The 26457-nt window shown below is 46.1% G+C and overlaps 1 protein-coding gene across 2 annotated transcripts in view; it reads left to right on the plus strand.

The window, feature by feature from the left end:
• Window positions 1-343: 343 nt before the first annotated feature.
• Window positions 344-26457, plus strand: part of RIPOR1 (RHO family interacting cell polarization regulator 1) — a 713696-nt gene continuing 687582 nt past the window's right edge. Inside the window, exon 1 of one of the 2 annotated variants that reach the window (XM_069604490.1) lies at window positions 344-471. The gene's annotated coding sequence lies outside the window, so the exon portion shown is untranslated. The remainder of the gene's footprint in view (window positions 472-26457) is intronic. The other variant, XM_069604491.1, reaches the window with a different exon arrangement.

A 26457-nucleotide genomic window follows, 5' to 3' on the forward strand; every position in this document is an offset into this window, starting at 1 on the left:
CTGAACGAGCGTTGAGATTGAGAGCAGGAGGCGGGTTGCGCTGGGGAGGGCGGCGCCCGAGAGGCCAGCGCTCCCATCCCCCGCACGGCCTCCCCTCTGCGGGGTCTGTGCGGAGGAGAGCAAGCCAGGCTGTGCTGGACGAGCGAACAACGCTAGGTGCCACAGAGGACGCCCCAGGGATCCCCTAGGGGCAGCACACGCAGCAGACAGAAAGAGGAGTAGGAAAGAGGGTACCCGAGTTCCGCTGCAGAGAGCAGAAGCACACGCGTGCCCTGGATGGTCGGTCCACAGCTCTGAAGGAGGGCGCGGGATTGTGGTGGGGGAGGAACAGCAAGAACACACCAATTCCTACCAGAGGGGAGCCGGGACAGCGCACCAGCTTTGAGGAGAGGAGCAGCAGGAAGGGTCTCCAGAGGCACACCGGCCCCGGATGGTCCCCAAAACGGCACGAGAGGCTTGGGCGCCCACCATGTAAGTCCTTTTCTTACACCACGCATTTTTGTCTTGGGCTATCGTGTGGGCACGGGTTTGAGAGGGGGCGGGGTCCCCTGGGTTGAGGGGCGGTGCAGGATTTGAGGGGGCAGATGGGCCCCCAGATCTGCAGTACATGTGTATCGGTAGGGGGCAGTACGGCTCCTTCCCGTGCTAACCCTTCTGATTTGCCACTGTGCAAGGGGCGCAGATAGTACTGTGCTGGTTTGTTTTCTCTGCATGCCCTATGCTGCGATGCATGATTGCCTGGGTGTTGTTCAGGAGTATTGCTGTGCTGTTTCTCGATGCTGTGCCCTGTGCAGGGGTGCTATGCAACCACATTGATGCTCCGCTAGGAGTCCGTGTGGTTGGCCCTGGGCACCCCCAGCAGCAGCGGTGCTCGGAGAGGCGGTCCTTGAGTCGCAGCAGCAGCTCTCTTGAGACCCAGGACTGGCCATTTTCTGTTTTTTTTTCCTTCTTTGTCTCAGCCCATCGCTTTCCGGTGTGGCCTGACGCCGCTCGTGACTCCCTTCCATTTATTAAAAGCAGAGGGGGGATCAGGGGGGCTCTCCGGAGCAGTGCCGAGCCCCCGTGAAGGATGGGCTTCGGGGAAGGGTTGCTTTTGGGACCCGAGGACTGGGTAGGCTGTCCTGAGCTGTCACCAGGGGCGGCCTGGCTACATCATAGCGGTGTGGGTGGCAGACAGAATGTGAACCCTGCTCTGATGAAAGGTCGGGCAAATTGGCGAGGGCATAAACAGGCAAACATATTCTTTTGTCATTTTGACTGCTCTGTTTAAAAAAAGTTCAAGTCAACGCGCTACGGAAGAGCAATGTAAACATATTCCGTTGTAATCCGCTCACATTTCTTAAACTACAAAACGAATATCCTCGAGACCCGCAGGACGCCTAGTAGCCAAGACACACTAAACCCGGCCGGAGTTCCAGATGGCCGAACGAGAGGAATTAGATTCCGTTTTAACACCTTTTTGGAAGTGCAAATCTAGAATGCGCACATCCTTGAATAAAATAAAAATAAAAATCTAAAAAATGAATCTAATCGCAAACTATCTAATTGCTGTCATTTTCTTTATAAGTAAAATTAAACTGAAACGGTAGAATTTCACCTGCTTAACCTAACCTCTTCCGTTTATTTTAAAAGCTTTAACTCCAAGTACCCTCCTACCCGTGCCTTGCGCCTATTCGGCAACAAGGGGTGGACTGGGAACTAAAAGAGGCCCTGGACATCATTTTCAAAGTGGCCCCATATTACACGTTTTCAGCAAGCCCAAAACCCTTTTCCTACGAGAAAATTTGGCAATAAAATAGGTTACCACAGAAAAGGGTCCCACGGTGCAGAGGCCTACCAGGAAATGTCCAGAGTTCCCTATGGGCCAGTCCACCCATGCCCCCCACCCCACAGTCAGAGCGCTTCTGGATGCTGTTTATCTAGATTTGTGTTCTACTATTTGAGCATTTTATATTTTGAGTCGTTACTCTGGGTTCTTTTCTGAGCTTCGAAACCAAAGTTAAAGCCACACTCTTTGGCAAAGGTTGCGAAGGGTGAACATCTCCTAATGACAGCCTCATAAATAACTACCAGTACCTCTCTTAGTCACGAGGTGGTTCCAACATACTGAAGATGGCACAGGTTACATCATTATTAAAAAAAAAAAAAAAGCTAACCACCTGGATGCGTAAATGCTGAGCAATTTCCTCCCTGCCACATCCACATTCCTTCTATGTTTAGGTACAGCCATAGGCTAAGGTGTAAGTCATGTTGGGATTTGTACCGCACACCGCGGGCATGTGAATGCCCCCCCGGTGGCACTTGAAGACTGTGGGTGGGTGTGTCTAGTTGGGAGAACAGTGGAGAAAGTGAGATTGCAGTGTTTTTTGTGTTGGTGGTGCAGATCCTAAGTGCCCTGAACTCTGCGCGTGTGACAGCTTTCTAGGGGTGATGTATTGGGAGAATCGAGGGCTTTGTGTCTAGAGGGGAAGCCTGGTGCTTGAAGTGTGGTTGTGTGTTGGCCGTGGGCTAGGTGTGTCAATTGGTTCTAGAGGTGTACAGTTAGGAGTCTGGCGAGAGGTTCTTCTAAGAGCCATGTGCGGGTGGCGATTTTTGAGTGTAGTTAGGTGGAGAAATCTAGGGTTTGGCGATCGGGTAAGGGGCTCGGCTAAAAATCTAGGGTTTGGCGATCGGGTAAGGGGCTCGGCTAAACGGGCATGTGGCAGAAACGCCAGTCGAGCTTTCTACCGGTGTGTAGTGAGATGGCGACACTCTGGTGCTGAGTAGGGCCCGCTACATGCTTGATGGCGTAGGTGCCTTATTGCTCGGGTATGATGTATAATTTTTATTTAGAGCTTTTTTTATCTTGGCGACTCATCCCACACTCTATTCTTCTTTGACACTCATACAGCATACTGTTGTCCCAGTGGCACTCAATCCTATTGCAATATATAGGAGGAAACGGGTTAGCCCTCCCCAATAAATGTCCTTTCCACACCTGTACATTATAGAATAATTGGAATCCCATGAGAAAGGCTAGTGTAGGTTGCAAGATCTTTTTAACATCCTCTGTTTTATGTACTGGGTGTGCTACGTGTGGATCTGATTATATAAAATGTGTTAAATTGTCTTTCAATATTTGTTTTACCAATATAAAAACACATCACACCGTACTAACCCTTGGGCAAAAATTGTGTTGTCTGTTTGTTAAATTGATGTCTAAAGATGTTATCTGTATTTATTTAGGAACAGTGTATGTTAATTTTTTAGAAAACTTTTTTTTATGAAAAGCAATGAATAAATATATATTTTGATAATAAAAAACGCTCTGTCAATGCTGGTGACTTGTGAATCATCTAGCGGCCGGTACTATGTGCTATTCTGAACTGTGTCAGTCCGAAAGGGAGGGGTAACCTGTTTACTTCGATATATTGCATTCCTTATATCTTCCTTTCTTGAAACGGTTCACCCGAGAACAAAAAATTGCCAAGTACCCATATATTATACAAATCAATACTATTGGGCATACAGCAAGGCATACATTAGTTTTCAAAAATTGATTAGCAGAGTTTGCTAAAAATGTTGTTGATTAGCAAACGCACCCATTTGATTAACAATGATGTTTTAATATTTTTAATGTCACTAGAAGTTATTTGCATCCAAAACATAAAACGAGCATCAATACAGCATTTTGTGTACCGCTGAATTAAGATATTAGTGAGACGATTCAGGGCCATGCAATTTCTTTAAAATTCCACTAGACCTGCAGGTTGAATGATTTAGTTCACCTACTCGACCTAAAAGAAATGCACTCAACCCTAATCAACGGGTGACAAAAAATGTAAATATGCATTCTGTAAAATGGTGCATGTCACCACAAACCCACTTTATGTTTGGCACAATACTGCCAGCTATGCTCAGTGAAACCCATTTGACATTTACTGCAAAAAGTAAATGTTACATTAACGTTTCAAACCTCCCCTGCAAATGGTACTCTCCTTCATAAAATCTACTTGACTATGCGAGTGGGCGACAGGACTTTGCAAGCTCTGGCTGAGTGTCTGTAAAATGTAAAAGGTTAGCTGCATCAATGGACACAAATAAAAGGCTCTGAAAACAGTTTGGCCAGCTCTCTCCTGCAGGTGCTAATATATAATGCAATCAATCATAGAGCAAAGTGAGCTCTGGAGGCTAACCACACTGTGTGGTACTGCAGTATATGTGTCGATGTACAGTCTGGATAGAATTCTGATCATTCTATTGTGTAAACATCTAGTTAGCCTTGAGTATTCATTATGTAAGAGGAAAGAAAGTAAGAGACAAGGAAGAGTAGATGGCATAGCATGCAGAGAACTGGTCAAACTAGGTAGAATATTGTAGTTGGCTGCCATCTCGCTTTCAGGGTAACTGGTATAAAACCGCTCATGCGCTGAGCACCTGTTGGCCAGATAAATGCCACCAGCAGGTCACAGAACTAGATTTGCCATTAAAAGCAGTTGGCTGTGTAATCATGTGCATTTTCAAAAGTGTTTACTCAATGCCATGCATCTTCCGCAGCTAAAAAAATCTAGTTGACATGAGATTTAGACACACTAACCGAAACTTTACTTTAAACCATGGAGACAAAGCAGTGTTTTACATAAGCAATACTGAAGTTATGCATCAACTTTTATTAGGAATGGAATTGCATGATTGTTTTTAATAAAGTTACATATACTGGTCTTTGCCAAAGAGGATATACTTAGCGTAATAAAAGTATCAATAAGATTACTTCTGGTTTTCAATCATTTGAAAAGAAAACGACAATCTTGCCTAGCACTCCCACACATCCCTTTGGCACTTATGAGTGAATGTGATCATTACCATTGCACTCTCTCTTCATTAGCCCCTTTTGAACTTAGTGAACAGAAAAGCGGGTGGCGAGAACCAGAGAGGAATTCAGGGCGAGCAGTGCTTTCATTGAACAGGGTAACTTAAATAGCTAACTTTGCTACACGAGTGTCAATTTAATTAGCAAACCAACAGAATTGCATAGCAAATTGCTATGCAACACTGCTTATTTTATGTCTTGATATGCTTTGGTAGTATCGAAGAGAGCATAAGGGAGAATATGGTGCCATCCATGGCCTACTGGGAGATTCGACAGAACTGTCCTGTTCTAAAAGGGCATCTTCCCAAGTGTGCACAGACCAGTAGGAAGGGAAGCTCTGGGAATTACTAGGAAAAATGTTGAGCCTGGGAGTGAAGGGTGAGGATGGGAATGGATGATGGCATTAAGAATGTGCCTGAGTGTTTAGGTGCATGATATCTTTGTGACCAGGGTGCTCCCCAACTGTCTACTGCTGCCCGCTCTTTGGAGACAGTGCTGCACAGTCTCTCTTTCACACATTTTGGGAATTCATATAATCCTCTGGCAGCGGTATGTTCGGCAGGGCCTAGGCAGGCTATATTGGAATCTTCTTAGTATAGGACTGGGTAGTACATAAGGTCCTTATGAACCCTCTCTATAGCACCATGGAATAAGGTCTTAAACTTCTGGGTATGTACTAGGTCTTTCAGGCCCTTGCTCCTGTGACCAAGCCCTTTTGTTCCCTTTATTATCAAGAAACCCCTGAAATCCATCTCCTTTGCTTAATGGAGCTATTTCCTGTGTAGTCTACTGCTACCCCATGCAAGTTAACCACATACACCATGTGCCCCTCCCATCTATGTACCACATTCTTCTGCTTTTCTTAGGTTGTGCTCCACAAATACCTACATTGAAATGTTCCTGGGTCTCCGGACTGGCCATTGCAGGGATCGAAATAAGATCTGATTAGCAGGAGCTCAAAGCAGCTTCTCCGTATCCGGCATCATACAGTAAGCAGGAGCTACCTCTGGGAGCCAGGAGTTATTATACAGTGTGCTGCAAATTTAACTCCAATGTGAGAAGCTAACTATAATTGTCAATTATATATGACCCATTATGGTTTAAATGTCTTCTGGGTATGTCCTAATGTTCATGTACATTCATAAATGCACAAGAGTTAATACCATGCATGGCACCACTTGGCCTGTGGGGCCAAATGTAGCTCCTGCTAGCTGTTGGTGAGACGCCGACCAGGCTCTCCACGGCTATAACCAGGAGCTGATAAGAGGGACCACTTCTACCACCAGCACCCTCCCCAGATCCCCCGTGGATAGAAGACGCGAGTTAGGCACAACCTGAAAGAAATGATCTAATGGGAGGTGGGCTACCACCTAGCGCTATAATGAACACATAACTGGATATCATTTAACCCCAACAGGTGAATTCTTGTTATTTGCAACACTAAGCAGGCCTTGGTCACCCTTCATATGCTCTTACTTGTATCGGCTCTACACAATCCCACATCTGAGGACTTACCCAGGCTCCCTTCTCACCCTCAGGAAAGTTACAAGGGGGACCTCCAGTGGCAGGCATTCATAGCAGAACCCCTTTCCAAAATACATCATGGTGTGGTCAACCCTTGCTTCCGAACAAACGGGTAGCTCTGAGGAGGGACCTCAAGTATTTGTGGGGCCTATGGTAGGCCATCTCGGACACACCTCTGCTATGATTATCTGAAAGCTACTCTTTTCATGACACTCCACAATGTACATGACCTTGTCCTCATATATGATATGGAACATATATATTATAGGGCGGCGGTTGCCGCCTTCTAGTTAAGGTGTGTAGTGAGTTCCAAAAGAAATTGAAATCATTAATTGCTAATAACTTTTTGACTCGTGCAAAGAATTTGGCTGAAGTTTTGCAGACAATTGTGTACACCCCTCGCCCCCAGACTGGAAAGTTTGGAAAAGATTGATTAAAATGTTAAAAAGTGATTTATAAACAAACAAAAAAAGCATGTTCGGCCTACTCCCAATTCATTTTTCCATAGACAATAGTCAATTTTTGTTGCAACGCACACTTCAAACCATTGGACCGATATGGACCAGGTCCGAAAGACAACTTGGGCATGAAGCGTTGACTCTCGATCTTTTTGTGGGTTCGGGTTATTCTGTCCTGTCGTTTTTAAAATGTTTGACGGAGAAGGGGGTACCTCCTTCTCCCATAATTATAGCTATATCCCTGTGATGCATTGCTGCATGAGGTTTTCAGAAATGGAAAAGCCCCCATCTGTTTTTTTTTTCGTTTTTTTTTTTCTCGATGTGAGCGATTACTGATGGTATACTCTCGGTTATCGGAAAAAGAAACACAGAACAATACCATTTGCAGAGCATAAAACAATCAAATGCCACTAGGCAAGAGGTGGGGGAAGGCAAGAGGACGCGAGGTGAGCTAGGGACAGAGTTTGCAGCTCAAATCTTAACTATACACTCCAGTATTGAAGGAATAACTGCGGCTATCCGACTTCACAGATGAAACTACGAGTGTTGGGGAGGGGGAATGGGAGAAGGCAGGGGAGGTGAGGAGTATGGGGGAGCAGGCACAGGTGAGGGGGACACCTGGTGAGTGCCTGTGAGGGCCAAAAAGCATTTATTTTCTTGCTGTTTTCCCCTCATAACTGTGGGTATAATGACTACAAGTAACCAAGGGTATCTGTAGTTCATTACAATATAACCGCGGTAATAGAAAGTAGTTATTAGAAGTATATATTTTTCCAGCTACAGAGACGTTGAGGGTGGGAGGCGGAAGGGGAGAGATCGATGGCACAGGCCACTGGCTTGGTCGCGTTTTGAACGGCTGAAAGCCTGATAGTGCCCTTACAAGCTGCGATTGATAGAGCCCTTCTGGGTGTCACTTCCCTGGGGTATGCATAAGGGTTATCCCTCGTTGCCGACACTGGTTCCTCCACATCAGCCACTTTCTGACAAAGGAGGATTTAAAGATTTTCAGTGGGCATTTGGAGTTTCAGCTCACTGCTGGCACTCCTGGCTGTATTTCTTTGTCTCCAATATAATGTATGCACCCAACGGGTGGCTCAGACGTTTTTCCGCTCTAAGCAATGGGGGCCACCAACCGTCATGTTGAAATGGGTCCGCACTCATCTTCAGCCAGGCCTAGGTAAAGAAACATAAGTATTATCAGGTGGCTCGACTGGCCTACATTGAATGTTGACCAGTCTTGCCAGTAATAGCACATATCTGGTGTACAGCCAGTCTGGATATACTTTCTGTGGCATTGTATTTTTTGCTGGCTGTGAGTCCTTGTATGGTAATACTGGCATATATTGGTGCAGCATGCATGGACATGTATGGGAACAGCCAGCATAATAAATGTGTTTATATTCGAATTTGTTGTGGGCAAAGGCAGCATGAAATGCAATGGGAAATACTCCTGTTCCCTATTTCATGACTTGCATCTGATGGGTATTTCCATGTACTACCCTACAAAACCAATTACAAACTCTATGGCTTTTTAACCCAATTTTTCAAGAAAGTGCTGTCAAATGCTAAATTTTAATTTATTCCAAAACAATTTAAGGGCAAGAAACCCTCTCAAGCAGCCATTGTTTGGCTTGGGCTCCCTCACTGTGCTCTGTCAATCCCACGTAATTGGCACAAACATTTAAGCCTCTCCAGTTCAAAAGTTCATCAGCCGCTGCTGAACATCAACTACCTGTCACTGTGCATGATGTGTGTTTTAATGCACACACAAGGAGAGGGCGCTACCTAATGCTGGCATCACGCACCACATGCCATTTTTTATATACATATATTATACCAAATAGCCTTTCGGCTTTGTATATACAACAATAACACAAACATTATAAATACACCTTCTTCCACATACAATCTTGCCATAACCATCACCTGATCATCAATCGTTGCACATAATTCTACAGATGATATACAATACAGTTGTCAAAATGCTAAAACCACCCTTTACAAAGATATCATCGTCATCAATTCATTACACATAAATCTACAGTTAATATACAATAAGCTATTAAAATCCTAAATTCAAAATGTTAAAAATGTCAACTACACGCAGGTAATAAGAAACCATAAAATAAATCGGGTTACAATCGTTTCCATCCATGGGCATTTTCCATAGGATTGTGCTATTACCAATATCAATTTGATTATTATATGATTTTAAAAATGTTGTCCGTAGCTCTTGCAGGCTTTCACAAACCAGCACTATGTGGTAGAGTGACTCACTGACATCGCAACCACACAAACGACAATTCCTGTCATTGTGACTTAAACCCAAACGAGCTCCTCCCTTCTCAAGAAGCTCTGTTTTGTTGAACTTAATTAATAAAAAATGACGAAAAGTTGTTGAGCTTGGATATGCCTTAATGTATTTGTGCACAGGTGTGCGGCTCAAGTAATATAGACAGTAATGGGCGCTGTGTGCAAGTGGGGCTACCTTAACAATATGGCATTCTCTGTGATACATTGCCAATTTCATTTTAAGCCAATGTTTTAAGAGAGTGTGTGAGAATGTTCTATTGGCTTGTTTCTCATTGTGTAACCATTTATTATGCATACGTTTTAACATGCCAAGTGTCCCCATATCAGAGTTGTTGTCTATGGTCTCAAAGGCACGCATATGCCATACAACAATAGTATCATTCCTTAGTTCAATTAAATTCTCATAGCTCATAACCGATCTACTTGTGTATTCGGCCTGTATACACTTAATATCAAATTCCGGATACAAATATTCCGCCGATCTAGTAGCTGGGAGCCACATAAGCTTCCGAAGTAACACTGCTTCGAATTGTACTAGCTGGGAGATGTATTGGTGACCCCCACATCTCAATGGATCGTATTTTTGCTGTGTACATTAGTAGTATGGCATGGGCTGAATAGCCAACATTCCTCCCTATGAATGCACTGATCGTGTTAGCTGATATCAGGCACTTGGTTTTTATGGCCACCCAGTGTTTATCCCAAGTTAACTTATTGCCAAGTACTATTCCCAGATACTTGTAATTATAGCCCTGTTCTAAAGGAGTATCATTCATGGTCCACACATGTGTTTTCGGATTTACTTTTGCCGGGAACGCCATTATTTTGCTTTTATCAACATTTATTTTAAGGCCGTTATCATTAGAGTAGGGGGCACCAAGGCATCGAACATATTCTGAAGGTCAGCTGGAGTGTACTCGAGCGGCATAGGCTAACCATCCTACTGAGGATGAACTTAATTTGACTGCGTAGGTGCCAAGATTCATAAACGCTTGGACTATGCCTGCCAAGTGTAGGTTAAACAGGGTTGCTGCCACTATGCATCCCTGTTTAACTCCACAACTAGCAGGTATGCTGGCAGACAACTTCCCCGCTGCATCCAAACGGATCCTTACTGAAGTGTTGGTCTAAAGCAGCGTCAGCATTTTAAGAAGTGCTTTTGGTATGTGCCAGGCACTCAGTTTCTGCCACAACCTCTTTCTTAGAACTGAATCAAATGCGGCTGAGAAATCAATTAGCGCGCAATCAACGTTCAGCTTCCTTCTTTGCCGCGCATATTCAATTGCAGAGGTCAGTGCTATTAAATTATGTGTGGTACTTGAATGCTTCCTAAAACCAATCTGGTTTGAAGGTAAGATATTATTGATGGTAATTCACTCATTTAATTCAATCAGCAGAACTCAAACAAAAGTTTTGGACGGAATGTCGAGCATTGCTAACATTCTGTAGTTTTTGGGATCGTTCCATGGACCTTTTTTTGTATAATCCTAGGATATGACTTAAGATTGTGGAATTTTACCATGCAAGCCCATTTGGCCAAACAATACATGCAAGGCAGCTGCCCAAAGATCAGGATCCCTTTGCAATAGTTTGTTACAAGCCCCATCTGGGCCCGCTGTTCTAGAACTGTTAAGTTGTTCAATTATAGTAGTAATGTCCCGGACAGACACGTTACATTCCCATACCTCCTCGGGTAGCTGGATGGAATTGGTGTTACATTCCAATTGACCCAGAGTTGCGTGAATGTGATCACATCACACTTCCTCAGATATACAATTTATCGTTGTATATCCTGGTTTGGCACTACGCATCACCTCCCAGATCCTGGAATTATCATTAGACTTGGCCCTGGAGGCGATGCGTTGCCATCGCTCAATTTCTCGCCCCTTTTTGATGCAGTGTGACCAACCGGCGAAACTGTTTTATCGATTTAACCTCAATGGTTATTTGTGCATCGTCGTGCTTTAACACCGAGCCATATATTACATCAGAAATGGCTCTGTGCATGGATTTTTTTTTTTTGCGGCACTAATGGCTTTATCAATATGCCTTTTATTAGGTAAATTTTTGTTATACCTTTCTAAAGTTGGTTTATAGCATCCGACTGGACACTACATGGTTTTTAATCTGCTCCATCATCTCGGGGAAGATTTAATCCACGATCCTGCTCGTGTCAACTTTTTCGGAGGGGCAAACTTCAATACATTTCAAGAGTGACAAGTTTGCGCACCTATTCGCTAGGTCTAAGTTCTGTGCATGCCACTGTATACGGTTTTTGCCATTGTTCACATAAATCTGACCATTTCTATCCCAATCTTGCTCAGGTCTATCAGTATTGGGGAGCAATAATAGTGTACACATAAGTAGATGATCACTCTCCTCGCTAATGGAGATGCCCATGGCATAGATGTATTCTTTACCTTTTGGAATGTACAAATATGTAGTCTAGGGTAGCGGCTGAGCGCCCTGCTACTCTAGTTGCAGCTATGTTAGAGTCTCTAGTTGTACTCCCATTTAACTTTACTAATATGTGTGCTAACAGCGTAGTATACCAATGTTCCCCATGTTTATTATTATCAAGGCTCCTACTAGGTGAGGATGCACCCTCCACCCTATTAGGGTCATAAATTGGTATTGAACTAATCTTGGCATTAAAGTCACCGCTTATCCACACCGGATATTTGTGGTTGTACTGTGTCAAAATCTTATCACCCACCTTGGTGTTATTTTTGGTATTTACCAGGCTTGGTGGGACATATATATTAACAATTATTATTGTGATTTGTAGTTGTGACATCTTTGCTACTAATATATGAGGTGTGGACTCTTTCAACATTGAGATTTGCCATGGTGATTTAACCGTAATGAATAACGCCCCCCCTTTTGGTCTGCCGCTAGGTCCTTGCGAAGCCAATTGCTGAACAGTTGTGTGACCATCAAATAGGACCTGACTAGATAGCCAGGTGTCCTGCGAGGCTACATTCAGAAAGTGGTCTAGTTCTGATACTGGTCCCTCCTCTGCAAATACATGATTGTGTCCTCGTGTATTCCCGGATGACATTAAGTTATCTCAGCACTGGCCTTCAGCAAAATGCTACTTGAAGGCCACTGGTCACCATTGCCAATGCCCTCGTCCAGATATTGCTTTCGCTGGGCCTTCATGGCATTGTGTTACACCAGGCAGGCATACCTAGTATAGCCTGAGAGTTCGCTTGTGTGGACCTTAGGACTGATGGATTAGTTGGGACTGCATCTCTCAGTGAGTTGGTGTGAGGGATTTCATGTCTTCGCTCAGTCGGGCACACATATTCGTGCATTTTAGAGGTTGCTTTCTAGTTACATGTGCTGTTGTAGACGGGCACATTTCTCTGGCTAATGGCTCAGGACGTACTTTGATCAGTGGAATTTGTGTTGGCTTACATGAATAACCCAGACGTAGGAGATCTTCTTCAAACATCATAACAAATGTTATAGTCGGTTCGGTTTTGAAACCTATGTTAGATGTGTAGGTGCCCGTGATTTCCTCTCGGTCAACTAACACTATGTCCCTGGATGTAATGGACTTTATAGGAACAATCAAATGCAAAATGAGCAACACTGCAGATCTCTTTAGCCGAGGCACGTGAACATCCTTGAAAATATATTTATGCATATGACAAAAAAGTTAGTCTGGAATGAACTTGTCATCGGTACAGAAACATAACTTTGCTCGCCTCCTGTTTGTGGTGGTGCCGCCGCTGGCCCAATGCAAAAAGTCATAAGGGGGCCTCTGCAAACTTATTGCCCCGAGCCTTACCCCACCTTGTGACAGCCCTGCCTCCAGTTCCTCGTCTGGCCTTAGGGTGGGCGGTACTCCCCATAGGAGTGCCTCAGCTCCGCCCACCCCGACCCCCGGTGGGCTGGTAATCCCCACAGGCCATCTCCACATTCAGGTCTCCATGCTCATACGGCCTGGCGCACCACCTTCACCCGCACCGCTCATGCGGCCTGGGCTGGTTATTTGCGCCAGGCATTCACCTGGCTGTTTTATAGCCTGGGTCTTGTCAACACACGAGGGGAACGCAGGTTTCGGGTCTGATTCCCCAGCACTCTTCACCTACTCCCGAAGTCCACGGCACTTTGGGGACAGGGCCCTTCGCTGGTGCCGGTGGCACGCGTGGTTCCCATCTTACCATCCCATCCACCCCCCGAGACGACTACATCCTTGATGGCTGCTCTTTTCTTGCTCCTCCCTAACTTTCTTATATTCTCCTGCTGCCCTTCAGTCCAGCAAGGCCAGTCCACCATCCCAGGGCAAGGGTGGCCAGTCCATTGTCCATAACCTTCACCATTTCATTGTGCAGAAATGGTAGGTCCTGCAGCTGTTATTAACAGTATAACCCTTTGCACAGTTAAATAACTATATTGAGAACATGATGACCAAGTGCGTGCCTTTTATTTTCCTATGCAGGTGTTATTAATATATTTAGCCTCCCTTGCATGCAGCGGGCCCCACTCGGCCAGAGGTTACATATGGAATTGTTTCATGATACCATGACGGTAAATGTAAGCGGTAACAGGACATGCAAGGGAAGTAGTTAAACAAAAAAAAACAGTGAAATGCGTGAGTTGGCTGCACATCAAAGGCGCGTGTGGGGAGAGTGCCCCGTTTGCAAAGAGCATGTTCACTGTCGCTGAAGTGAGCTGGTTAAGACCACCTCTTACCAAGCTGGGGGCTATTTGTGGTGCTCCCCTGGGTGCAGTGCAGCCTTTCCTCTGCCTCTTGGTTCATATTGATTGTATTCTTGGATTTTTTTTTCTTAGTACATAGTTCTTTCTGAGCAGATTTTTTTTAAATTTTATTGTTTTACTTGATTAACTTGTAATGCGTCTGGCTTTGAATCGGAAGTAGGCAGGCTCCTTGCATTGGCGCAGGCAGCACTACTGGTTTGGCGGGAACCGTATTGATTGGTTAATATAAACTGCACTTTGTTTGAGGCGGGCATCTCCGAGACTTCTTGAGCACTCAACGCAGCCGTTCACTTCCCTCTTGGTGTCAGCCTTGCCTGCCCCCCCCCCCCCCCTGCACCTTTTGGGGCGAGAAGCAAGTGCCAAGAAATGGGTGGGTGAGGCGCAGTTAGAATGTGGATTCCGCTCTGGGAGTGACGCTGCGCACTTGGCATAGTCTGCCGTGCCCGTGTTCAGTCTCGACAGGGAAGCAGCCCAGGCAGCCCCCCCCCCCCCCCCGTTTCGCCTCTTAAGTGCGCACTCTTTCATCATTGGTGGGCGGGGGCAGAGGTTTGAGAGTAGAATCGCAAGATGTGTGACGTGGAGGGGGAGCCGCACCCCATTTTCGTGATATGGGAGCCGGGTCGTGGACTGCTGCTAATGGGGAGCAGTGCCTGTGTGAGCTGTTGGGGTTCAGTGGCTCTGTGATTGGTAACTAGGTAGCATCTGTATTCCTGGTGGCGGCCTAGACGCTTCTCAGTTGGCAGCTGGAGATGGGGTGCTGGTGCCGCCTTGATGGTGGTTGCTCGGTCTGATGGGAAGCGGGTGGCGGGAAGGTGGCTGATTTGTTGTGGTAGAGGGGGGGCGTGGCCTCAGCAAGGATGGACTGGGAACCAAAAGAGGCCCTGGAAATTATTTTTAAAGTGTCCCCATATCAGCAAGCCCAACCCTTTTCCTAAATAAATGTTGAAATAAAATAGGTTACCAGACAACAGAGGCCCAGGGTGCAGAGGCCTACCGGGAAATCTCCAGACTTCCCTATAGACCAGTCCAGCCCTGGGCCTCAGGGTTGTGGTAGGGGTGCAGGGTCAGGGGTTGGTTGTGTAGAGACGTGGGATTTCAGCAGGATGATGGGGTGCAAGATTTAAGAGGAGGAGGAAGTCTGCGCTGGCATTCCCTCTAAAATGCCGCCTCTGTCTTGATGTTGTGGTTTCTTTACTCATCACTGACTGCAGTAATTAGTTTACGTGTGGAATCGCTCTTTGTGAATGAATAAGTTATGTGTGTTTATTGCGCGAGGCTAAGGAAGCACTTTGCCACACCTACACATGCCACAATTAAGACACAGTGCGCGCGTGAGCGCCCTTTCCTTTCTTTTCCCCTTCCCTCACTTCAATCACCCCGTCTATTGTAATTATAGGGCGTGCACCAATAGTCTGTCTTACGGCCAGTTTATTTTTTTATTTATATGTGTGTATCGCACTGGAGCCCACAGGCATCCGGGCGCAGAAGAAAAAGAAACAGAAGCCAGAGTCGAAAACGCAAAGACAGATTTCTTCAAAATGAAGACCCCGTTCAACGCGATTGAGCTGTTAGTTTGATGTCTAATGACATTTACTTTCTTGGCCATTTATAAAGCGATGCCTCCACTACCAAAAGATGGTGCAGTGTTGTAGAGATGTGTGTGGTGCTCCACGTGCCGAGCTGGCAACTGGCCACATGAACTTCCACGCCCCTTTGACCAGTGCTGGCCCTTTAGTGCGCAGCATTTAGCAGCCTAGAAATTGTAGCTTGTATTTTTAATTGGGAGGTGAAGCGAAACTACAAGTCCCAGTGTACAAAGTGATGCCGGCTACACAAGTAAGACTTGTTAAAGGGCTCTGAAAGACATCGGACTAGTTTTCCATGCCGTACTGGGGTGTGCAGTGTTCCATGGGGGTTTGCAGCATCCCTAGATGAGGGTGCACATTTTGCACATTATTTCACTTGGCTATGCGGTGTTTCTACAAGATGCACAGTAACCTCCACCGTATGTTCCGTTGGGTTGGATTGAGCCTGTCTTACTCATTTGTATTCTTCCAGCAGGAGTTAGGTCAGGGGTTAGTCTCGTGGTGTTGCCGGTATCCGAGCACTGCTGGGGGGTCCTATAGTGGTTGTATAGAATTGTGAGTAAGTGGATCCACGTTCCTATAGGGTTCCTATAGGGAGGGTGTGTGGTGGAGAGGGCGGTAAGCTACAGGGGAGTGTGTGAGGCATTGTGGGTAAAGGCATAGATAGGTGCACCGTGCGTGTGAGGAAAGACCAGAGGATCTGGTCTAGTCTGGGTTCTGAATGGTTGTCTGAGATCCCAGGCATGTATGGTGCCCCGTGTGACATGGCTGTCCACTCGGAACTGCCCACTTGGTCGTAGCCGTTTCAACGCCTTTGGTAAAACAACAATTTTACCACATTTTTCACCGTGTTTTTTTAGGGGAGGTCTTGTTGGGGTACTTTTAACAGATTTCTAGGCTGGTGGGGGTGCTGGAGAAGGGGTAGAGGACGTGGGAGGCGAAATTGGGGGTCATTGCAACATAAACACAATGATAGTGCACGGTACACATGTCCTTTAATATTATCACCACCGGAGTGGTCCCCTGGTGCTCTGGCGGCTCTGAAAGAGGAGGGGAGGTTGAGTTAGTGGGAGGAAGCTGGAAAAGTGCAAGAGAGCAGTGATGTGCTGTTGGTGGCCTCAGCCCGATGGGTCAGTTGGCTGGGCCTGGGGTGTTTGCGGCCGGTAGTCATCGTGTACTGTTGTGCGAGTCTGTGTGTTTGTTTTGTTGTTGCAATGTAGTGAAGTTTGTGCGGTTTGTTGTGCTGTAGGTTTTGGTTGTGTTTGGTTTGGAGTTTGAGAGGTGTATGCAGAAAGGGAAATTGTTAGTGGGGTTGGTTAGTTTGCATCTCTGTCCTGAATTGAGGCGCTCGGCTTGCGTAGTCTCCCCTGATGTGCCTCTGTCCTGATCTGGGTCCGTCTGGCATACAAGGTTCCTTACTCCTCTGGCCCCCACCTCTATCATGCCCTCTCAAATGTTGTGAAAAATGTGGCAAAATGACCCAGGCAATGAAATCCGTAGTATAGTTTTGCTCTGTTGCCAGTTCTCTTTGATGGATTTGGTGGGGGGGGGGGTGGGATGGAGGGTGCTGTTTCCTCATTAGGAATGTACAACGATCTATCGGGGTGGCGTGGAGTCTCTTACCCTCATAAATAGCAATGTTAGGTTTTGTCAGGATCTCCTAACTGGACAGTACTGCTTCCAGCTGAAGAGCCCTCGCATTGGAATGGTTGGGGCCCCTAAGAGACTTTCTCTGGGTGGCCTGACAGTTATCAACTCATTAAATGACCTGATGGTGTATTGGCGGGGGATGTGAAAACCATTAAGAGTGTTCATTTGGTGAATTCGTGGGCCATTGGGTCTCCTCTCATTGGGTAGGTTTGGCGCTAATGTTTTCTTTCATTGTAAGGATCACTGGCCCATACAGGCTATATTTTTTGAAGATTTGAGGGCCCGTGTCGGGGTCCCCTCATTCAGAGGATTCTGCGCCAGTGTTGCGCCCCTTTCATTTGGATGTTAGGGAGTCTTTGCTTTCCCCTAAGAGGGAGGGTTGGATGTTTGTAGGTGGTCACACACGTGGGGGGGGGGTCTGGAGAGGTGGGTTTGAAGGACCCTTGATGGCCTCCTCCATGGAAGCATGGGAGCGGTCTCGGAGTACCATCATCGGCACGCTTGGAACACGCCTGTAGGCCTCCCCTCCATTCGATTGGATTGGTCCACGCGCAGTTTGTCCACGGTTGCGTCCTATGGAGCGTTACCTCTAGGTCGGTGTGGCCAGTCCCGTACCCAGCCGTTCCCGATCCCTGGTGTCCAGGCAGGCCGGCCGGCCAGGCGGCGTCATCTGCTTGTTATTGGGAGGAGTGTCCTAAGGACGGGAGTGTGCGTGGCTGGGGCGCTCTGTTACATAAGATATTTTCATAGCACTGACAAATCTTTTTTTAGTCTACGCTTTGAATGGTGACTCAAGTGTGAACATGTTTTGTGGAAAGTGGAAACGCAGCTTTGTTTGCATCGGATCACGAGGCGTACGTGTAGGCATGTTCTATAAGATGTTGTTTGCTTTACGTTTTTATAGTTGAACTTTCAGTATTTACCTGGGATATTGTACATTTATCAGTGGACAGGGTCAGTCTACGGGGAACGCACCGAAAATAAATCCATATTTATCTAGCTATTGTAAGTATTTCTGCATGTTGTTTTTTAGCCCTTATTATGTAGGTGAATTTGGTAAAATGTAAATTACATTTTTTTTAAATTGTTTTGTTTTTTGTTCGTTTTTCTTACTCCTGGGTCAATGTTAATACAAATGTGGATTAACTGTCTATAAAAATATAAACCGCTGCCCCACACTGCTCGAGGGTGTATTTTCCTTCTCAGACTCCAGGAGGCCAGAGGGGGCTGACCGGGTAATTGGTTGGCCGCAGAGGGGGCTGGGGGAGGGTGGGTGGTCATGTTCATGGTCCTTCATAACTTCATAATCCCTTGTGCCTCGTGAGCTTCTTTGCTGTTTTGCTAGTGGAAGTCGCTGTCTATGATCTGGTATTTGCATTCAGAGGCCTGTGAGGGAACTCTGGGGCTGTCCATTGGTAGAAGCAAATTCAACACAAAATCGGGAAAAACCATTGCTTAGATGAGCAATTCCGGAACGAAAAAACCTGCGTGATGAGAGGTAAACATTGCTTGTTAAGCCAAATCACTATTTCACACCGTTTTGTGATTTTCGAACCATAAAACCATGTTAAAAACCTGTTTTAGAGGAAGGGGAAAAAAAAGAAAAAATCAAGTCCTGGGTAAATGGGGCGGGGATCATAATCTTAACTTTCTGAAGAATGGTTAATCATTTTAACTAATCTCAAATAATAATGGAAAAGAGCGGCCACAGAACAGCTTCTGTGATCCAGAATGAGAAATCTTTCTGCACAATAATGTAGTAGGACTTATATTAAGAGAGACTGCCCCCGGCGCAGAGGAAGAAGGGATCGCTGGGGCATCGCGCGCCCAAAGTAGGTTAGGAAGCGGATTAAGAGCCAGCCAAAGTTTATCAATGTGCGCTGCTGGCTTCGCGAGGACTGCCTTCAGTTGTCCCCGAGGTCATGGCCTGAAAGGCCACCCCAGTCATTGGGGCCCGGGGCTGAGGGATAAATAATTTGGATGGAGGTGCATGGTGGCTTTCCCGTTCAGATATTCCTGCCTTGGATTGGCTCGAGCAGCGTGCTTGGCAGTTCATTTGGACGGGGGTTTGAAGCACCTAGAGAATGTGAGACCCATTATTTGCTAGTGGATATGCCCGTTCGAGGGATCGTAATCTGAATAAATCTTCGGGGCAGTGTTTGCTCCAAAGTAGTGTATATCTGCCGCCCAGATGATCGAGCATGACCATTGCACAAAGCCCACCGCCTCGCGTGACTGCGATTTCAGTCCGATTTGATTTTATAGCTTGACCCCTCCTGAAAGGTATTCAGCTCTCGTGAAGTGTGTGGCATTGACTACCAGAGTCTCTGACCACGAAAGCAATGGGCTCTTTCTAGCCCAATTTATAGGGACATGACAGGAACAAGAAGCCTACAAAATTCCCATTCTGCCTCGCGACTCGGGAGGTTGTCTCAATAACCAGCACAAAGATTGAGGGCGACAAGGGGCACCAACTCTGAAGTGCGCCTCTTTGTAGAGGGCTGCATGCCTGGAAGCCACAATTGACACGAATTGCCATCGTGGAGTGTTGAAAATCATCCATTAAACATTTTGATATAACGGGCTCAAACCCATATTTAGACGGGGCTTTGCCCAGGTAATGCCAATTGAGGCGGTTGAATGCCTGCTTGGCATCAAGTGCAAGTGGGGATGTTGCGAAAGGGTTGGTATTTCTATGAGCCAATTCTACCATGTTTGTCACTTTCCTCATCTGATCGAAATTCTGCCATGTTATGAATGGTTCCAGTGATCTGGCTAGATCACAGGAGCATTATATGGTTGAGAGACAAAGCCAACATGTGTAGAAAATACGTACATTCGGAGTCATTAGGGTGATAGGAAGTGCTCTCTGTTGGATCTTCAGCCATGCATTGCACAATGGTGCCAGTGTTCACAGAATCCTCAAATAAGTCAGTGAGGTGTTTAGCTGGGGCGTTCTTTGAATGTTTTCTAGAACATAGCCATGATGCCATCTGGTCCCGGCAGGGACGGGCTGGGGCCTAAAACTGTCCCGGGCACCAATGAAAAAGTGTCCCAGAGTTGCAAATGGCAAATTTGGTATACAGTGATGTTAACGATTCAGCAATAACCAATGTCTTTTATAATGAACCCGAAATAAAGAAAACCACCGCATTTTCTGTATATTTGGGGGGATGGGCTAAGGGAATGAAACTGGTGGGAAGGAGGTTGGGGTGGGGTAGTAAAGCTAGGGAAAACGGGGGTATGGGGAACCCAAACAAATTTAAAAACAACAATCTATATTTTTTCGTTAATTATAATTTGTTCAAAAGGTTTTTGTTATTATTTGATTTGTTATGATCATAGGGAACCGGCAATTCATTCCTTTTGTGACAGACCGTTTGAGTAGTACCCAAGGGGGAGGCTTTTGATAAAGTGTGATGCAAATTGTGTATTTTAAAGAATATTTATTCAGTAGCACGGGTCAAAACTACTAGCCGCATGCTAAAGTAACTTATCAAAGTGGCCCACATGGACCACAAAAGGGGCCCACTTGTACCCAGAAAACTGGCCCACACTAGCATTTTGCGTTTTTGGTTTGGGCATTGCCCTATATGCCAGTCCGAGCCTGGGTGCAGTGGTGTTCTTGTTAGGAAAGACGCATATAGCGGCCTTGCCGTTTCTTGAGTAATCGGGGAGTCAAAGGTGCTCTTCAAGAGCCTTTGGCCTAACCGCTATAATGATGTACTCGTTTGGGATCCAACTTGCTACAAGCCACCCGGTGCTCTGGCTGCCTGAGCCCTTCTTTTTGTCCCCTGCTCCTCGCCCTCCCCCGCCCGAGCTGTGTACTGTGCGCTGTCTTCTGTGGGCAGCATTTCCTATGCGGCCTCTTTTGAAGGCGACACAGGAAATGCACACAGACCTACCTATGTATAATGTTGTTCATTTATAGGCTAACGATCCATCAGCTTGGTTTCCTTCACCAGAATGGGGCTGCAGCATTGTATGTATTTTTTATTTTTATTTTATTTCAGAGCGCACTACAGCCCACGGGCATCGAGGAGCTATGAGGATACGTAAGCATGCTTGATTCAGGGTTACAATAATGCGGCCCAACACAGAAATACTTAGTACAGAGTGCTTGGTTACAGTTATTGAGGACAGTTTCAGGCAAAAATAAAACTACATATGGAACAAGTGCATTGTCACACAAAGAGCCTAGTTTTGATGGTTTTCCTGAAGGTTGCATGGGAGTCAATCATCCTTATGTGATGGGGAGGGGAGTTCCACTAACTGGCAGCCATGTTTGGGAAGCTGGTACCACCCGCATGCACTCTGCGGGTAAGGGGTACAGTGATTCTGTTAGTATAGGCGGCTCTTGAGGGTCTGGATGGGGTGTGGAGGGCAATTCTTTGAGCTAGGTAGGGACGAGCAAGACCGTGAAGACATTTGTGCGTCAAGGCTAGTGTCTTGAAGGTAATTCTTTCCTTGACGGGGAGCCAGTGGACCTATCCCCTGACCTCAGAGATGTGGTCCCCTCTTGAGATGCCAGTTGCAGCCGTCCGAGCATTATTTTGGGACGGTTGAAGTTCGGCCAGATTTTTTTGGGAGGTGCAACAAAAAGGACATTGCAGTAATCCCGCCTTGACACAATTATCGCCCTAGCAGTGGTGAGGTGCAATGACTTTTCTCTGCTTGATCCACCAGATGGAGCCCCAGCTGGCTTCTAGCATCATTTAATTGGTGCAACACTTTGGGAGCGCCTGTTGGTCCCTCTTCCAGGTTTTTGATGGGTTGGTGAGTATTTTTACGGATGCCACCAAGCACCCAACTTAAGCTCTGATATGCGCTTTACGTGCACCCCAAACCTGGCCTTCTGCCTCTGTCATTTGTTGGAGAATATCTCTCGATCACCCCAAACATGATCTCCTGTAGAACTGGGTTTTTAGGCAGAGCATTATTTAAGTTCCATCCGAAATCTTGGCTCTGAAAACGGTTATAGAGACTAGGGCATGGTTCAAAGCCACGATGGGTTGGATCTCCTGTCAAGGCTGATTCTAAGATCTCCTGTGATACTAAGAAAAAAGCCAACATAGTATAACACTTTTGTGGACTGGAGAAGTTCCCAAAAAATATTTTGAAGAGTTGTATAAAAAGAGATGGGATATTGCATGGAAACATGTTTAAAAAACATTTGTTACACCTTTGTTATGTCAAAACGCAATGTTAACAAATGGCAATAGGCTGCGGGAAATGTGGAGGCATGTTGTGATTTGTTAAACATAGTGTTTGAGTGTGTTTTTTGTTTTATGTTTGTACTTTCAATTGACACTTTTTTGTTGTTGTACTTTTTTTGTGAACTCCATTTTTGTTGAGACCTGTATGCTGAATTACCAATCCTGGAGGGTTCTGGGAGAATGCACGGAAGTGGGGTGGGGGGTGGTGTAAGGCACGGAGGGTGCTCTTCAGAAGGTCCGTGACTGTAGGCCTGTTTGGGGTTTCCATCCCATTTAGGACATTAATTGGTCATGAAAGTGATTGAACAAATGAACGCCTATCTGGGGAGTGGTGCAAGTCATTTTCACTGCGATCATTCACAGATTTGAGGTTGTTGGTTGATTTAATGTTTGAGGTGAGTAGCTCATTTGCGGTGGTCATTTTTCTGATGATGTGGGATGGTAAACAGTCATAGGTTGTCGCGGTGACCGTCGCATTAGGGGACCATATTGATTGGGTCCACCATTTTATTTTAATGTGCGACGCAGGCTTTGCCAGTAAGTGTCCGAATTGAGTAAAGACCATTCTCGTTTTTGCCCTTCGATAATTCCAAAAGTCGGTTATTTACCTGTCATGACCTGGAAAAAGAGAAACTGCGCTTTTCCGAGTTTTTGGGAAGCTGGCTCAATCATTTGACTTGCCGGAGCCATCGGAAGGGATGTGCAGGGCCGCTCGCTGCACGCCACAGCAGGAGTGGTTCCTGAACTGGTGGATTTTCTGACTGGTGCCGGTTGGGTACTCTTGCACCCGAGAATAGATGGGTGGCGCCGGGACAGCCTTGGCTGGAGCATGATTCCCTAATATTGAAAGGGGGTCCCACAGATTCTTCAAGAGATGTCACCTGTGACTAGTGGAAGAAGAAATATTGGCGCGGCGTTCCCTTCTTCCCCCGCCCTATAGCTCTGTGCTTCCATGTGGTGTCATTGCATGGACAGAAGTCCCTAGAGACCATGTCACACTGCTCAACAGTTGTTCACTTCTGTTATCTAAAGAGGGCCCCGAAATGTGCACAACCCTTTGATGAAGGAGTATAAGGAATGGTGCGCTGTGCACATGTGCAGAAGTCGGGGGGGCAAGGGACTTTTAATGCCTGGCTATCAGCTCATAGCTTGACATGTGTACCCCAGGTCTAAGGGGTGGAAACCAGTCTGTGCTCAGGCTTTCGAATCAAATCCTCTTGGGATGGTCGACTCTTTTAAAGTGGAGTGCGACGTGGAGAATTGTATCCCTGCTCTTGGTCCAGATATTGTAGGTGGCAGAGGGTAGGTTTGTGGGCCAGCTTTAATCTACAGCTATCCTGGCATCCTGTGTCTTTCTAGAGTACTAATCCCCGGGGAGTGGCAGGGGGATACTATTTTGAGGTGAAAGCATTTTATTCCCGACTATTGGAAGTTGGGAGTAAAGAAGGATTTTTCAGTGGTACACAATAATCCTTACTATGGAATTTGAACACAAGTTCAAATGCATTTTCACTGTCAAAACATGGGAACATTTGCTGTAACGTGCTTTCTTTGTGTCCATAATTATCAAGCATGAAAACCTGCTTTTCAGATCAGATGACGCAATAGTAGAGCGCCCCTGTGCTGTCGGCGCTGCTCATGTCCCTGGTCTGAACATTACAGTGCAAGGAGGAACCAAGTGCCAGGCACCTGCAGAGCTGGCGCTCCCCGTTTTTATTTGGAGGGAGTGTTTGCCTCATTTTAGCGGGTAACACGGCCCATCCTGCCCTGCACCTGGAGGGCTTGCAATCCCTCACTTCTTTCACTGTAGGGGCCGCCTCACCATCCTCCTGCCCCAATCCCACATTTTCTTTATCACCCAACTCATACATATGGGATAGGCACGTGCGGGGGCCCCTGGCATGCACCATATTGTTTTCTAGTAGACCTGGGCAGATGTCTGCTTGCCCAGGACAAGTAGCCCCGGCTAGGACCTTTTGGCCAGTGAAGTATTCTGGGGACGGTTTCGGGGGATTAGAAAGCGAGTCCTCCATAACCAGCTGGCAAGTTGATCCTCTGTAGGTCAGGTCTGGTTGTCGGCCATTTTTGAGAAATGCATTGCTGCTCAAGATCTCTCCCTTTCTGGCATGTCCCTCGGGGTCTGTTGCATTGGTAGAGTAGAGTGCGTGTGTACTGCCATTGCTTCATATTCTGAAGCCCCTTCTCCTTCAGCTATGCTGCAATAGTAGTTCATAGATAGTAGATGCCTGCTGCACTTTTTATTTTGGCCTGGTGGCGTCAATAATTATGGGAGATCTTTTGACTTTAGGCACTGCATTGCTTCAAAAACAAATGATATGATAAGCCATTTATAAAGCGCCTGTACACAAGTGTTTCTAGGCGCGACTGTTTCATGTTACTTGTGTGACTTGCAGGTGTTTACTGCTGAGGCCTGTGAACTTGTTCCATTTTTCTATACATCCAGAGTGCCGTTGGGCTGGGCTAATGTACAATGTGTGAAAGGGAACGTGTGGGGCTTGCCTTTTCACGTTTTGTTAAATTGCCAATACACTTTGTGGCTCTTGTGTTTTGGGGCTTCTTTTGTCCTAGGGCCATGACCATTTATGATCGACTGATCCCAGAGAAGGGATCTTATTGGTTCCCGAGGTTCAGGAAGAAAAAGTTCTTTTAACCTTAATGATTGTCACCGATGCCAATCGTGTAATGAACCGGTGCCATACCAACCTGACAAACCATTTACATTCAAGTGCCACTCAACGGCCCTGTGCAACCCCTTTGCATCCTTAGCCCGGCCCGGTTCACCAGTGCTCCTAGTATATCTGCCCAGCAAGTATCTGCCTCGAGGTAGAGCGTAATATCTGCCCAGCAAGTATCTGCCTCGAGGCAGAGCGTAATATCTGCCCAGCAAGTATCTGCCTCGAGGCAGAGCGTAATGAGCTTCATCTTATACTCTGGATTTTCCACTCCCTCCTTAATTGTAATATCACCTTTCAGGGTTGGATTGACATGAATAGGTTATCACTTTAGTCTAGCCGTGTGGGTTTGGTTCATGGTCCCAATCTGAATTGAGTCTGGTCCATAAATGGGATACTCTGGCTTCTCCCTTAAGATTAACCAATTAATCACCAAATGTACCATTCGCCGGCTTCCCCACCTGCACGGGGAGATCTTCTCAATATTTTGCTCAGAGCGATGTCTAACACTGCATGTTCACTGGCCCTCCTTTCTCTGGATCTGGCCCGGATGAGGTATAGTTAAGTTGAAGCTAGCAGGATCTGCCGCTGGGCAATATCTATTGTTGGATATGTGGATGCTGGCACTGGAAATGTGAACTATGGCAATATGTTACTGGGTGGGAGAGGGGGCATCAGTCGGTGGGAGTGTAGATGTGGGGGATGTTTGCCTCTGGCATGGGGAGGCTGGTAATATTAATTACTGTGCGTTTGGTCGCTGTCAATATCACCAACTGGATTTGTTCATTATTGCTACTGGGCTTGGGGAAAGCCAGCAATATTGCGCCATGCTTGGGCAAGCTAATAACATATCACTGAGCATGTTGAAGCAAGGAACATGTTTTTGTGTGAGCTGGGGAGAACTTTCTCTTAGCATGTGACAGCTGTTTATCTCCGTCACTGTCCATGTGGAAACTGGCAATATATGTCCAAGGGGAAACCAGTAGTACACATCTACTAGTCGGTGTATGAAACGTTTCAAGAAGTAAATGACCTCTATCTATTAACCCACTCGAACCTGGCTTTTGTTGACCAACATAGTCAGTTGAACGTTTTGGTAGAATGCTTGATTTGACAATGGCTTCTTAAAATGTTTCTTGAGCGAAAGAGTCCTCTATGGCCTGATTTTCACACGTGCCTTGTGCTTTACAATCTGTTTTTGCTTCTATTTTGGATTTTTCTGTTTTTCTAATCTTGGGATTCATGGACTACCAATTGCGTGTTGTTTGGCTGATTATAGCGAAAAAGGAGCAAACTCTGGTCCTTTAGGGATTTTGCTCACTCAGTGATCCAGTTTCCACACTGTATAGGAGCTGTGCGTAACCTTGGCTACTGAGGAAGCTCTGCGGCGTGAGGGAGAATCTGGAATGTTACTACCACCTGGGTGTTTTGGACACG

The sequence above is a fragment of the Ambystoma mexicanum genome, chromosome 1p, assembly GCF_040938575.1.
Source record: "Ambystoma mexicanum isolate Mex_15411 chromosome 1p, UKY_AmexF1_1, whole genome shotgun sequence".
Classification (NCBI taxonomy): Eukaryota; Metazoa; Chordata; class Amphibia; order Caudata; family Ambystomatidae; genus Ambystoma; species Ambystoma mexicanum.